The sequence below is a fragment of the Leopardus geoffroyi genome, chromosome C2 (genome assembly GCF_018350155.1).
Source record: "Leopardus geoffroyi isolate Oge1 chromosome C2, O.geoffroyi_Oge1_pat1.0, whole genome shotgun sequence".
Taxonomy (NCBI): domain Eukaryota; kingdom Metazoa; phylum Chordata; class Mammalia; order Carnivora; family Felidae; genus Leopardus; species Leopardus geoffroyi.
In genome coordinates this window covers 125985662-126002276 of record NC_059333.1, presented here as the reverse complement: position 1 = coordinate 126002276, position 16615 = coordinate 125985662, and the positions used below count along the sequence as shown (strand labels likewise).

At 36.7% G+C, this 16615-nt stretch overlaps 1 long non-coding RNA gene across 1 annotated transcript; it reads right to left on the bottom strand.

The window, feature by feature from the left end:
* Positions 1-352: 352 nt before the first annotated feature.
* LOC123576186 lies at positions 353-14414 on the bottom strand. The gene is made up of 3 exons (XR_006701208.1): positions 14369-14414; positions 2531-2536; positions 353-444 (listed from the first exon to the last, which is right to left on the bottom strand). It is a non-coding gene; the product is annotated as an uncharacterized LOC123576186 (long non-coding RNA).
* Positions 14415-16615: the final 2201 nt, after the last annotated feature.

Below are 16615 nucleotides of genomic sequence, written 5' to 3'. Positions count from 1 at the left end.
AAAGAGCCCAAATGTCCATCAACTGATGAATGGATAAAGAAGATGTGGTTTCTATATACAATGGAATACTACTTGACAATGAGAAAGAATGAAATCATGCCATTTGCAGCAATGTGGATGGAACTGGAAGGTATTATGCTAAGTAAAATTAGAGAAAGACAGATATCCTATGTTTTCACTCATTTGTGGATTTTGAGAAACGTAACAGAAGACCATGGGGGAGGGGAAGGGGAAAAAATAGTTACCAACAGAGAGGGAGGGAAGCAAAAAAACATAAGAGACTTTTAAATACAGAGAACAAACTGAGGGTAGATGGGGAGGGGCAGATGTGGGGAGAGGGGAAAATGGGTGATGGGCATTGAGGAGGGCACTTGTTGGGATGAGCACTGGGTGTTGTATGCAAGTGATGAACCACAGGAATCTGCCCCCAAAACTAAGAGCACACTGTAGCCATTGAAAATAAACTATATTAAATATATATATGAAGTCCAGTATGAAAATGCAAAATCAGTCAAACTAGTGAGCTCCACTTCCTTCCATATAAAATAATCCATCAGTGTTGTTGTGAGGTAACGTTTATAAACATGTGGTACAGTACCTAGCTCAAAATTGGAATTACCAGACATAGACCTTAAAGTAACTGTTTAGAAAGATGGTGGCATAGGAGGGCGCTGGGCTCACCTCGACCTGCTGATGACTTAGATTCCAACCGCACCTGCCTAAATAACCCAGAAAGAGCCAGAAGACTAGCAGAATGGACTCTCCGGAGCCAAGCATAGACAAGAGGCTTATGGAGGAGGGTAGGAAGGGCGGAGAGGCGGTGCGTGCTACATAGACTGGCGGGAGGGAGCTGGGGAGGTGGAGGGGCAGCCCGCCCAGCAAGGCAGAGCCCCCGAAGTTTGCCTTGCAAAAGCAGAGGGGCAGAACTCCCTGAGTTCTGACAGCCAGCGGGACTTAACATCTGGAATGTTAAAAGTCAACAACTCTGCTCGGAGAGGGGGAGGGCAAGAGGACACCGGGAGAGAGAGTTGTTGAGCCCTGGAGGACAGAGCTCAGCTCGGCAGGGAAGAAAGGCGCTGGACAGCACCATCTCCCTCGCCCATCCCCCAGCTGAAATCCCAAAGGGAACTAGTTCCAGTCACCAAACTTGCTTGCACCACGCAAATACCCAATGCTGTGCTTTTGTGGATCCATCCCTCTGATGGGGTCTGCCTCCCTCCTGGTGCTGTAGGGCCCCTCCCGCAGGGGACCACGGATGGTAAAGTGAGCTAAGCCTGCCCCTCCTGCCCCTGTGCACCTTATAGATCCACCCCAGCTTATATGCCAGATCCCATCAAAGCAGCACCACAAGCCTGGCAGTGTGCAAGTAGCCCAGAGAGGCGCCACACCACTCCACAGTGAGTCCTGCCCCTGGGAGAGAGGAAGATAATGATTACACCAGTCTGTGGCCCCAGCGGTGGGCTGGGGACACACATCAGGCCTGACTGCACCCTGTTCAACAACACAAGTTACTCCAGACAGCATAGGGTAAGTGCCCTGCAGTTCCGAGCCACCCCAGGGACTACTCAAAATGACGAAATGGAAGAACTCTCCTCAAAAGAAACTCCAGGAAGTAGCGACAGCTAACGAATTGATCAAAAACAATTTAAGCAATATAACAGAACAAGAATTTAGAATAATAGTCATAAAATTAATCGCTGGGCTTGAAAAAAAGTATAGAGGACAGAAGAGAGTCTATTGCTACAGAGATCAGGGGACTAAGAAATAGTCATGAGGAGCTAAAAAATGCTACAAATGGGGTGCAAAATAAAATAGAGGCGACCACAGCTCGGATTGAAGAGGCAGAGGAGAGAATAGGTGAATTAGAAGATAAAATTATGGAAAAAGAGGAAGCTGAGAAAAAGATAAAAAAAATCCAGCAGTATGAGGGGAGAATTAGAGAACTAAGTGATGCAAACGGAACAATATCTGTATCATAGGAATTCCAGAAGAAGAAGAGAGAAAGGGGCTGAAGGAGCACTTGAAGAAATAATAGCTGAGAACTTCCCTGATCTGGGGAAGGAAAAAGGCATTGAAATCCAAGAGGCACAGAGAACTCCCTTCAGACGTAACTTGAATTGATCTTCTGCACGACATATCATAGTGAAACTGGCAAAACAGAAGGATAAAGAGAAAATTCTGAAAGCAGCTAGGGATAAACGTGCTCTAACATATAAAGGGAGACCTATAAGACTCGTGACCGATCTCTCTACTGAAACTTGGCAGGCCAGAAAGGAATGGCAGGAAATCTTCAATGTGATGAACAGAAAAAATATGCAGCGGAGAATCCTTTATCCAGCAAGTCTGTCATTTAAAATAGAAGGAGAGATAAAGGTCTTCCCAAACAAAAACTGAAGGAATTCATCACCATTAAACCAGCCCTACAAGAGATCCTAAGTGGGATTCTGTGAGTGAAATGTTGCAAGGACCACAAAATACCAGAGATATCACTACAAGCATGAAACCTACAGACATCACAATGACCCTAAACCCTTATCTTTCAATAATAACACTGAATATAAATGGACTAAATGCTCCAACCAAAAGACATAGGGTATCAGAATGGATAAAAAAAACAAGACCCATCTATTTGCTGTCTACAACAGACTTATTTTAGACCTGAGGACACCTTCAGATTGAAAGTGAGGGGATGGAGAACTATCTATCATGCTAGTGGAAGTCAAAAGCCATACTTATATCAGACAAACTAGACTTTAAATTAAGGTTGTAACAAGAGATGAAGAAGGGCATTATATAATAATTACAGGGTCTATCCATCAAGAAGAGCTAACAATTATAAATGTCTATGCACTGAATACAGGAGCCCCCAAATATATAAAACAATCACAAACATAAACAACCTTATTTATATGAATGTGGAAATTTCAGGGGACTTTACTCCACTTACAGCAATGGATAGGTCATCTAGACACATGGTCAATAAAGAAACAAGGGCCTTGAATGACACATTGGAACAGATGGACTTGACAGATATATTTAGAACTCTGCATCCCAAAGCAACAGAATATACTTTCTTCTCGAGTGCACATGGAACATTCTACAAGACAGATCACATACTGGATCACAAAACAGCCATTCATAACTATAAAAGAATTGAGATCATACCATGCACACTTTCAGGCCACAATGCGATGAAACTTGAAATCAACCACAGGAAAAAGTCTGGAAAACCTCCAAAAGCATGGAGGTTAAGGAACACCCTACTAAAGAATGAATGGGTCAACCAGGCAATTAGAGAAGAAATTAAAAACTATATGGAAACAAACAAAAATGAAAATACAACAATCCAAACGTTTTGGGATGCAGCAAAGGCAGTCCTGAGAGGAAAATACATTGCAACCCAGGCCTATCTCAAGAAACAAGAAAAAACCCCAAATACAAAATCTTAACAGCACACCTAAAGGAAATAGAAGCAGAACAGCAAAGGAACCCTGAACCCAGCAGAAGAAGAGAAATAATAAAGATCAGAGCAGAAATAAACAATACAGAATCTAAAAAAACTGAGGAGCAGATCAATGGAACCAAGAGTTGGTTTTTTAAAAAGAACAGACAAAATTGATAAACCTCTAGCCAGGCTTCTCAAAAAGAAAAGGGAGATGACCCAAATAGATAAAATCATGAATGAAAATGGAATTATTACGACCAGTCCCTCAGAAATACAAGCAATTATCAGGGAATACTGTGAAAAAATATATGCCAACAAACTGGACAACCTGGAAGAAATGGACAAATTCCTAAGCACCACACACTTCCAAAACTCAAACAGGAAGAAATAGAAAACTTGAACACACCCATAATCAGCAAAGGAATTGAATCAGTTATCAAAAATCTCCCAACAAATAAGAGTCCAGGACCAGATGGCTTCCCTGGGGAATTCTACCAGACGTTTAAAGCAGAGATAAAACCTATCCTTCTCCAGCTGTTCAAAAAATAGAAAGGGAAGGAAAACTTCCAGACTCATTCTATGAAGCCAGTATTACTTTGCTTCCTAAACCAGACAGAGACCCAGCAAAAAAAAACTACAGGCCAATATCCCTGATGAATGTGGATGCAAAAATTCTCAACAAGATATTAGCAAATCGAATTCAACAGCATATAAAAAGAATTATTCACCATGATCAAGTAGAATTCATTCCTGGGCTACAGGGCTGGTTCACCCTTCGCAAATCAATCAGTGTGATACATCACATTAATAAAAGAAAAGATAAGAACCATATGATCCTGTCAATTGATGCAGAAAAACATTTGACAAAATTCAGCATCTTTCTTAATAAAAGCCCCTGAGAAAGTTGGGATAGAAGGAACATAAACATCATAAAAGCCATTTATGAAAAGCCCACAGCTAATGTCATCCTCAATGGGGAAAAACTGAGAGCTTTCCCCCTGAGATCAGGAGCACAACAGGGATGTTCACTCTCACCGCTATTGTTTAACATAGTGTTGGAAGTTCTAGCAAGAGCAATCATACAACAAAAGGAAATCAAAGGCATCAAAATTGGCAAAGATGAAGTCAAGTTTTCACTTTTTGCAGATGACATGATATTATACATGGAAAACCTGATAGACTCCACCAAAAGTCTGCTAGAACTGATATTCAGCAAAGTCTCAGGATACAAAATCAATGTACAGAAATCAGTTGCATTCTTATACACTAGCAATGAAGTAACAGAAAGACAAATGAAGAAACTCATCCCATTGACAATTGCACCAAGAATCATAAAATACCTAGGAATAAGCCTAATCAAAGATGTAAAAGATCTGTATGCTGAAACTATAGAAAGCTTATGAAGGAAATTGAAGAAGACACAAAGAAATGGAAAACCATTCCGTGCTCATGGATTGGAAGAATAAATATTGTTAAAATGTCAATACTACCCAAAGCTATCTACACATTCAATGCAATCCCAATCAAAATTGCACCAGCATTCTTCTGGAAGCTAGAACAAGCAATTCTAAAATTCATATGGAAACACAAAAGGCCCCGAATAGCCAAAGTAATTTTGAAGAAGACCAAAGTGGGAGGCATCACAATCCCAGACTTTAACCTCTACTACAAAGCTGTCATCATCAAGACAGCATGGTATTGGCCCAAAAACAGACACATAGACCAAGGGAATAGAACAGAGACTCCAGAACTGGACCCATAAAAGTATGGCCAACTAATCTTTGACAAAGCAGGAAAGAATATCCAATGGAAAAAAGACAGTCTCTTTAACAAATGGTGCTGAGAGAACTGGACAGCAACATGCAGAAGAATGAAACCAGACCATTTTCTTACACCATTCACAAAAACAAACTCAAAATGGATAAAGGACCTGAATATGAGACAGGAAACCATCAAGACCCTAGAGGAGAAAGCAGGAAAAAACCTCTCTGACCTCAGCCGCAGCAATTTCTTACTTGACACATCTCCAAAGGCAAGGGAATTAAAAGCAAAAATGAACTATTGGGATCTCATGAAGATAAAAAGCTTCTGCACTGCAGAGGAAACAATCAACAAAACTAAAAGGCAACCGATGGAATGGGAAAATATATTTGCAAATGACATATCGGACAAAGGGCTAGTATCCAAAATCTATAAAGAACTCATCAAACTCCACACCCGAAAAACAAATAATCCAGTGAAGAAACGGGTAGAAAACATGAATAGACACTTCTCTAAAGAAGACATCCGGATGGCCAACAGGCACATGAAAAGATGCTCAACGTCGCTCCTCATCAGGGAAATACAAATCAAAACCACACTGAGATACCACCTCACACCAATCAAAGTGCCTCGAATGAACAAATCAGGAGACTACAGATGCTGGCGAGGATGTGGAGAAATGGGAACCCTCTTGGACTGTTGGTGGGAATGCAAACTGGTGCAGCCACTCTGGAAAACAGTGTGGAGGTTCCTCAAAAATTAACAATAGAACTACCTGATGACCCAGAAATTGAACTGCTAGGAATTTACCCAACGGATACAGGAGTGCTGATGCATAGGGGCACTTGTACCCCAATGTTTATAGCAGCACTTTCAACAATAGCCAAATTATGGAAAGAGCCTAAATGTCCATCAACTGATGAATGGATAAAGAAATTGTGGTTTATATACATAATGGAATACTACATGGCAATGAGAAAGAATGAAATATGGCCTTTTGTAGCAATGTGGATGGAACTAGAGAGTGTTATGGAGAATGAAATAAGTCACATAGAGAAAGACAGATACCATATGTTTTCACTCCTATGTGGATCCTGAGAAATTTAACAATACCATGGGGTAGGGGAAGGAAAAAAAAAAGGTTAGAGAGGGAGGGAGCCAAAACATAAGAGACTCTTAAAAACTGAGGACAAACTGAGGGTTGATGGGGGGGTGGGAGGGAGGGGAAGGTGGGTGAGAGGTATTGAAGAGGGCACCTGTTGGGATGAGCAGTGGGTGTTATATGGAAACCAATTTGACAATAAATTTCATATTAAAAAAAGATAAATAAACATAGCCAAAGCTTGTGGCTTACAAAAAAAAAAAAAAAAAGTAACTGTTTAGTAGGCCCAAGGAGACAAAAAACAAGACTAGGATTTTTTTTTCTACAAAGAATTAAAACCTATACCATATGAAATTTATAGAACTCAAAAAACTTAAAGAACTCCTTGGACAGATTTAATATCAGACTATGCATCTGTAAGAGAGAGTCAGTGTACTGGAAGATAGTTCAGAAGAAATCAACACCAATGAAACTTGGAGGGACAAAAATATAGGAAATATAAATGATTATAGGGGAAACCATATAGGCAAGGATTCTGACATATGTATAATTGGAGTCTCAGAAAGACAGGTCATAAAAAATAATGGAGGAGAGCTAGCCAAAAATTGGTGAATGACACTGAGCCACAGATTTAAGATACCCGGCAAACCCTGAACTGGAATAAAGAGAAATCCATACATAGGCACATAGTAAAACCACTAAAAACCAAAATAAAAATACATAAGCTATTGAGGGGGAAAATAGTGGGTTTTTTTTGAGAAAGAAACATTAGACTGACAGCTACCCATTAATAAAAGCAACTGAAATGAGAAGACCTTGAAATAGTATTCAAAATGGGAAAGAAATGCTAATGTATAATTCTGTATCTAGCAAGAATATCTTTCAAGAGTGAGAAGAAAGACATTTTCACACAAACAAAAATGGAGAATTTGTCACAAGGAGACCCAGCAGTGAAGATGCTCTTCAGGCAGAAAGAAAATGATCCTGGGTAGGAACACAGAGATAAATGAAGTATAATGAAAATGCTGTAGGTGATAAGAGTCCTGGGCCAGATGGCTTCCCAGGGGAATTATACCAGACATTTAAAGAAGAGTTATTAATATTCTCTTCAAACTGTTAAAAAAAAAAAAAAAAAAGAAATGGAAGGAAAGCTCCCAAACTCATTCGATGAAGCCAGCACTACCTTGATTCCAAAACCAAAGACTCCACTAAAAAGAATTGCAGGGCAATATCCCTGATGAACTGGGATGCAAAAATTCTCAACAAAATTCAACAATACATTCCTGAGCTGCAGGGCTGATTCAATATTTGCAAATCAGTCAATGTGATACATAACATTAATAAAAGAAAGAGGAAGAACCATATGATCCTTTCAATAGATACAGAAAAAGCATTTGACAAAATACAGCATCCTTTCTTCATAAAATCCTTCAAAGTAACGATTGAAAGAACATACTTCAACATCCTAAAAGCCATATATGAAAGACCCACAGCTAATATCATCCTCACTGGGGAAAAACTGAGAATTTCCCCCTAAGGTCAGGAACACGACAGGGATGTCTGCTCTCGCCACTGTCATTCGACATAGTACTAGAAGTCCTAGTCTCAGCAATAAGCCAACAAAAAGAAATAAAAGGCATCCAAATTGGCAAGGAAGAGGTCAAGCTTTCACTCTTTACAAATGAAATGACACTCTACATGGAAAACCTGACTCCACCAAAATACTGCTAGAGCTAATACATGAATTCAGCAAATTCGCAGGATATAAAATCCACGTACAGAAATTGGTTGCATTTCTATACACCAAAATCAACAGAAAGAGATATCAAGGAATCTATCCCACTTACAGTTGCACCAAAACCATAAGATAACTAGGAATAAACCTAACCAAAGAAGTAAAAATCTGTATGCTGAAAATGATAGAAACTGAAGAAGACACAAAGAAATGGAAAAACATTCTATGCTTATGGATTAGAAGAATGAATATTGTTAAAATGTTGATATTACCCAAAGCAATCTACACATTTAATGCAATCCCTATCAACACCAGCATTCTTCACAGAGCTAGAACAACCTAAACTTTGTATGGAACCAGAAAAGACCGTGAGTAGCCAAAGTAATGTTGAAAAAAAAAAAAAAGCTGGAGGCATCACAATTATGGACTTTAACCTGCATTACAAAGTTGTATTCATCAAGACAGTATAGTATTGGCAAAAAACAGACACATAGTTCAGTGGAATAAAATAGAGAACCCACAGTTCAATGGAATAGAATAGAACAGACCCACAAATATATGGCAAACTAATCTTTGACAAAGCAGGAAAGAGTATCTAATGGATAAAAGACAGTCTCTTCAGCAAATGGTGCTGGGAGAACTAGACAGTGACATGCAGAAGAATGAAACTTACACCATACACAAAAATGAATTCAAAATGAATGAAAGACCTAAATGCAAGACAGAAACCATCAAAATCCTACAAGAGAAAACAGGCATCAACCTCTTTGATGTAGGCAACAGCAATTTCTTACATGACATGCCTCTGGAGGCAAGGGAAATAAAAGGAAAAATGAACTATTGGGACCTCATCAAGATACAAATCTTCTGCAGAGCAAAGGAAACAATCAACAAAACTAAAAGGCAACTGAAAGAATGGGAAAAGATATTTGCAAATGGCATATCAGCTAAAGGGTCAGTATCCAAATCTATAAAGAACTCATCAAACTCAACACCCTAAAAACAAGTAATCCAGTGATGAAATGGGCAGAATACATGAATAGACACTTTTCGAAAGAAGACATCCAAATGGCTAGCAGACACATGAAAAAGTGCTCAATGTCACTCATCATCAGGCAAATGCAAATCAAAACCACAATGAGATACCACCTCACACCAATCAGAATGGCTAAAATTAACAACTCAGGCAACAAGAGATGTTGAAAAGGGCACACTTTTGCACTGTTAGTGGGAATGCAAACTGGTGCAGCTACTCTGGAGAACAGTAGAGAAGTTCCTCAAAAAATTAAAAATAGAACTACCCTATGAGCAAGCAATTGCATTACTAGGTATTTATCCAAAGGATACAAAAATGATGACTCGAAGGAGCACATGAACCCCAATATTTATAGCAGCACTATCAACAATAGCCAAATTATGGAAAGAGCCCAAATGTCCATCAAATGATGAATAAATAAAGATGATATGGTATATGTATATATACAATGGAATACTACTCGGTGATGAAAAAGAATGGAACTTTGCCATTTGTAACAACATGAATGAAACTAGAGGGTATTATGCTGAGTGAAATAAGTCAGAGAAAGATCATATAATTTCACTCATATGTGGAATTTGAGAAATACAACAGATGAACATAGGGTAAAGGAAGGAAAAATAAGATAAAAAGAGAGGGAGACAAACCATAAGAGACTCTTAAATACAGAGAACTGACGGTTGCTGGAGGGGTGGGGGGTGGGGGGATGGGTTAAACGGGTGATGGGCATTAAGGAGGGAACTTGTTGGGATGAGCACTGGGTGGCATATCTAAGAGATCAATCACTGTGTTCTACTCCTGAAGCCAAGACTACACTATATGTTAACTAATTTGAATTTAAATAATTAAGAAAAAAAAAGAAAATGGTGTAGGAGAATACAAATGAACACTGAAGAAAACAATCATAATGTGTTATTAGGTTTAAAGGTATATAGAACATTAAAATGCATGACATCAATGGTTTAAAATTCAGGGAGGGCAGATAAATGTAGCAAAAGGTTGTTCTAATGATCTTCTCTGGACTGCCTAGGTAAAGAGTAGAATACCAATTAATATTAGATAATTATAAATTAAGGATATATGTGGTAATTTTTAGTGTTATCATTAGAACAGTATAGTGATACATGACTTCCAAGATAATAGTGAGAAAAGTAATCATAAAAACACTGAGAATCTACTTTTTATTTTTTAATTTATATTAAAAAATAATATTGGGGCTCCTGGGTGGCTCAGTCAGCTAAGCATTCAACTTCGGCTCAGGTCATGATCTCCCATTCGTGGGTTTGAGCCCCGCATTAGGCTGTGTGCTGACAGCTCAGAGCCTGGAGCCTGTTTCAGATTCTGTCTGTCTGTCTGTCTGTCTGTCTGTCTCTCTCTCTCCTCCTCCTCCCTAGCTTTCACTGTCTCTCTCAAAAATAAGTAGGCATTATAAAAAAATTAAAAAAATATTATTTATTGTCAAGTTGGCCAACATACAGTGTATATACAACGTGCTCTTGGTTTTGGGGGTAGATTCCTGTGATTCATCGCTTACATACAACACTCAGTGCTCATCCCAACAAGTGCCCTCCTCAATGCCCATCACTCATTTCTTTCTAAAGGCAGAAAAGGAGAGAAAAGGAAATAGAATAGGTTTGGTAAATCCAACACAAATAGTACTTACATTAAAGTCAAACAGACTAAATCTTGCATAAAAAGATTTTTATACTGAATAAAAACTAAAATTCATCTCTTTTACATTTATAAGATACACATGTAAAATGTAAGGATAAAAATTGAAGATAAAAGAAAACATCAATTGAAAAAAGGCTGATATAGTAATACCAGACAAAACAGACTTTAAGAAAGTACTACTGGAGATAAAGAAGATCCCTTTATAATAAAGTGTTTAACTGATAATGAATATATCAAAAATTTAAATTTAAATAGACTTACTTTGTGGAATTAAAATATGCAAAAATTTGCAGAGCTATAAGAAATGGATAAGTCCATGATCACAATGGATAATTATGACATATTTTCAAATGACTGACTTAAAAAAAAACCAAAAGTCAGTGAAGTTATAGGAAATATGAATATGTACGAGCATGTTCTACCCACCATCTATGTATGGGATAGATATTCTTTTAAATTGCCCATGGAATATTTGTAAAAATTGACTATGTGCTGGGCCATAAAGCAAGCCTCAACAAATTTCAAAGGATTGAAATCATACAGAATTTGTTTTCTGATGACAGTGGAATTAAAATTAATAATAAAAATGTAACTAGGGGCACTTGGGTGGCTCAATCAGTTAAGTGTCTGACTTTAGCTCAGGTCATGATCTCCTGGTTTGTAAGTTCCAGCCCCACATTGGGCTGTCTGCTTTCAGCACAGATCCTGTTTCAAATCCTCTGTCCCCCTCTCTCTCTACCCCTCCCCTGCTCATGCTCTCTCTCTCACAAATATACATTAAAATTTTTTTTAAAAAATGTAACCAGAAAATCCATGGTTGTCCTAAGAATGTCTACTTTTACTACTTATGAGGCAAGTATATTTCTAAATAATACATGAATAAAAATGAAACTATAATTAAAATTATATGCTACATTAAAAAAGATCTGAAATCAGCAATTTAACTTTACACCTTAAGACACAGGAAGAAGAAAAAAGTAAGCCCAAAGCAGGCAGAAGGAAAGAAATAATGAAGATTAGAGGAGAAATTAATGGAATAGAAATAAACAAAACGAGTGAAGCCACTAGTGACTTCAGTGACTTTGAAGAAATCAAGAAAATTGACAAAATTTTAGCCAAACTATCCAAGGTGGAAAAAACCTTTTTCAAAAATAAGTCTCAAATCACCAAAATCAAAAATAAAAAAGGGGATATACATGACCTTATAGAAATAAAAAGAATAAGAATACTATGAACTGACAAAAATTAGATAAATTACTTAGATGATATGGACAAATTCCTAGAAAGACAGAAACTACTGAAACTAATTCAAGAAGAAATAAAAAATCTCAATAAACCTATAACAAAATATTGAATTAGTAATCAATAGACTACCACAAAGAAGGAGCACCTGGGTGGCTCAGTCAGTTAAGCATCAGATTTCGGCTTAGGTCATGATCTCACAGTTTGTGAGTTTGAGCCCCATGTCAAGCTCTGTGCTGACAGCTCAGAGCCTGGGGCCTGCTTCAGATTCTGTGTCTCCCTCTCTCTCTGCACCTCCCCCACTTGTGCTCTGTCTCTCAAAAATAAATAAATATAAAAAAAAAATTAAAAAAGAAAAAAAAAAGCCTTAAACAAAGAAAATCCCAGACCAGATGGTTTCATGAAGGAATTATACCAAACATTTAAAGAACTAGTATCAAATTTTAATAACCTTTCCAAAGAATAGAAAAGATTCATTCTATGAAGTCAGTATAGCTCTAATACAACAATGAAACCAAAACAACAACAACAATAAGAAGAAAACTACACATCAACACATCAATGTATCTTTTTTTTTTTTTTTTTTTTTTAATTTTTTTTTTTCAACGTTTATTCATTTTTGGGACAGAGAGAGACAGAGCATGAACGGGGGAGGGGCAGAGAGAGAGGGAGACACAGAATCGGAAACAGGCTCCAGGCTCTGAGCCATCAGCCCAGAGCCTGACGCGGGGCTCGAACTCACGGACCGCGAGATCGTGACCTGGCTGAAGTCGGACGCCTAACCGACTGCGCCACCCAGGCGCCCCAATGTATCTTTAACAAAATGCTAGCAAGTTAATTCAGAAATAGGTAAAAAAGGATTGTACCCCATAACCAAGTAGCATTTATTCCAGAAATACAAAATTGGTTTAACATCTGAAAATCAATTAATGTCTTACACTATATAAATAGAACAAAAAACAAAAAGCACATGCTCATCACAGTAGATGCAGAATAAACATTTGAAAAGATTTTCTACCTCTTAATGATTAAAAAAACCCCACACACTCAATAAATGAGGAATAGAAGGATACTTCTTCCAACAGATAAGAGGTATATTGTACTGGAGGTTTTAGCTGAAGAAAAAGAAACAAACAGCATCCAGATTGTAAAGGAAGAAACATCTGCATTTGCAGATAACACCATCTTGTATATAGAAAACCTTAGAGTATCCTCAAAAAACTGCCATAACTAATAAATAAGTTCAGTAAGGTTGCAGAATACAAGATCAATATACATAAATCAACTGTATTTCTGTACATTAGTAATGAGCAAACCAAAAATAATTCCATTTGAAATAGCATTAAAAAGAATAAAATACTTAGGAATAAATTTAACAAAAGAAGTACAAAGCTTGTACTCTGAAAACAACAATATGTTATTACAAGAAATTAAAGATGACCTAAATAAATCAGTTTATGGATCAGAAGATTTAATATTGTTAAGATGCTAATGATCCCCATTGATGTACAGATTCAATACAGTCTCTATCAAAATCCCAGCTAACTTGTTTGCAGAAATAAACTGATTATAAAAATCACATGGAAATTCAAGGGACCCATTCTAGCCAAAAATATTGAAAAAATAAAGTTGGAGGACTCATACTTCTGGTTTCAAAACTTACTGCAAAGCTGTAGTAGATAATCAAGACAATGTGGTACTGGCATAAGAATAAACATAAAGCTAAATGGAAGGATTGAAAGTCTGAAAAAAAAACAAACAACAACCACAAATCAGTTGGTCAATTGATTTTCAACAAGAGTGCTGAGACAATTCAATAAGAAAAGAGTCTTTGAACAAATGTTGCTTGGGTACCTAGATATACACATGCAAAGGAATAAAGTTAGACCACTGCCTCATACCACATACAAAAATTAACTAAAAATAGATCAAAGTCCTAAACGTAAGAGCTAAAACTATACAACTCCTAGGAGAAACCATAAATATTTGTGACCTTGGATTAGGCAATGCTTTCTTAGACATGACACCAAAAGCACAAGCAACCTAATAAAAATAGATTCATTGGACTTCATCAAAACTGAAAACTTGTTTTTCAAAAGACTATCAAGCAAATGAAAAAATAACCCACAAAATAGGAAAAAATACATGCGAATCATACATCTGAGAAGATTCTTGTATCCAGAATCTATAAATAAGTATTACAACTTGACATTTAAAAAGCAAATAGCCAACTAATGGTTGATGGGGGGGGGGGGGTAGAGGGGAAAATGGGTGATGGGCATTGAGGAGGGCACTTGTTGGGATGAGCACTGGGTGCTGTATGTAAGCAATGAATCACAGGAATCTATCCCCAAAACCAAGAGCACACAGTACACACTGTATATTAGCCAATTTGACAATAAATTATTTTGTTTAAAAAAAGCAAATAGCCAAATTAAAAAGAGGCAAAGTAACTGAATAGATAGTTCTCCAAATAAGATATACAAATAAATCCATGACAAATGCGTAACATAATTTAGCCATTATAGAATGGCTAATTCCACTCTCTAAACACTAGGATGGCTATAATAAATAAGATAACAAGTGGTGGAGAAATTAGAACCTTCATACACTGTTGGTGAGAATGTAAAATGGTGCTTTGGAAAACAGTTTGGCAATTCCTCAAATAGTTAAATACAGAACTACCATTTGATCTGGCAATTCTACTCCCAAGTATATAACCAAAAGAAATGAAAGCATATGTGTACACAAAACTTGTGCGGGAATGTTTATAGCAGAATTGTTAATATCTCAAAAGTAGAAAAAACCCAAGTGTCCATAACTCATGTGTGAATTAAGTATTATTCACTAATAAAAGGAAGTGAAATACTAATAAACCCTGAAAACATTATGCTAAGTGAAAGAAGACAGTCACAAAGGACCACATATTATGTGATTTCTTTCATTTATATGTAATGTCTACAATAGGCAAATCTATAGATACAGAAAGTAGATTAGTGGTTTCCTAGGGCTAGGTGGGATTGGGAGATTGTGAGGTGATGACTAAGGTGAGCGTGGGGGGTGGGTAGGTTGGGGATATAATGTACAAAAATTGATTTTGACAATGAATGTACAAGTCTATGAATATACTAAAAGCCACTGGGTGTTTGTATGGTATGTGAATTTTCTGCTTTATATATATCTAAATATATTTATATCTATGTCTCTATATAGTAGTTTTTAATGTTTGAAGAAGTGGTCTATTTGATCTAAGTTGTCAAATTTATGGGTATAAGTTGTTGATAGTATTCCCTTATTATCCTTTGGTGTTGGTAGAGTCTAGGGTGACATCCCTATTTCATTGCTGATGTTAGTGATTTGTATCATCTATTTTTTTCCTTTTGACAGTCTTGCTAAAGTTTTTGAATTTTATTAATCTTTTCAAAGAACTAGCCTTTTATTTCATTGATTTTTCTATTACTTTTTCTGTTTTCAGTTTCACTGATTTCTGCTCTTATAGATATTATTTCTTTCCTTCTCCTTTTGGCTTAATTTGCTTTTTCTTTTAATTACTTTAGGTGAGAACTTAGATTATTGATTTGAGACTTGTCCTATTTTCTAGTGTATGCAATTAGTGCTATAAGTTTTCCTCTCAGCACTGTTCTTACTGTATATCACAACTATTGATATCTTATTTCATTTTTATTCAGTTCAGTATGGTTTTGTATTTCTCTTGAGATGTCTTCTCTGATCCACAGATTATTTAGGAGTATGTTATTTAGTTCCCAAGTATTTGGAGATTTTACTGTTTTTGACTTCAGACAGATCTTTCTGTTTTTGACTTCAAACTTAATTACATGTGTTAGAGAACACCCTCTGTATGGTTCCAATTCTTTTAAATCTATTGAGATTTGTATTTTGGCCCAGGATATGGTATATCTTGGTTTATGTTCTGGAGGAACTTGAAAAAATGTGTATTCTGCTCTTGTTGAGTGAAATGTTCTATAAATGTCAATTAGGTCCTGTTGGTTGATGATGTTATTGTGTTCTTTTTTATTCTTGCTTATTTATCTCAGCTCTGTCTGGTGCATAAAGATTTTGGATTGCTGTTTTCTTGGTGAATGATTGATTAATTAATTAATTAACAATTTAAATTTAATTTAGTTAACATACAGTGTAGTATTGGTTTCAGGATTAGAACCCAGTGATTTATCACTTATAGATAATACCCAGTGCTCATCCCAACAACTGCCCTCCTTAATGCCTATCACCCTTAATACCTATCACCTACCTCTCCTCCTCAGCAACCCTTAGTTTGTTCTCTGTAAGAATCTCATGGTTTGCCTCTGTTTTTATCTTATTTTTCTTTCTCTTCCCCTATGTTAATCTGTTGTGTTTCTTGAATTTTACATATGACTGAAATCATGTATTTGTCTTTCTCTATTTCACTAAGCATAATAAACTCTAGTTCCATCCATGTGTTGGAAAGGGCAAGATTTCAGATGAATGACTTTTTAAAATAATTGTGTCCCTTTCTATCTCTGGCAATTTTATTTATATACTCTTGTTTTCCTTGCATTATTGTTTCCATGATATATCTTTGTATATCCTTTCACTCTCAACCTACCTATATTATGATAT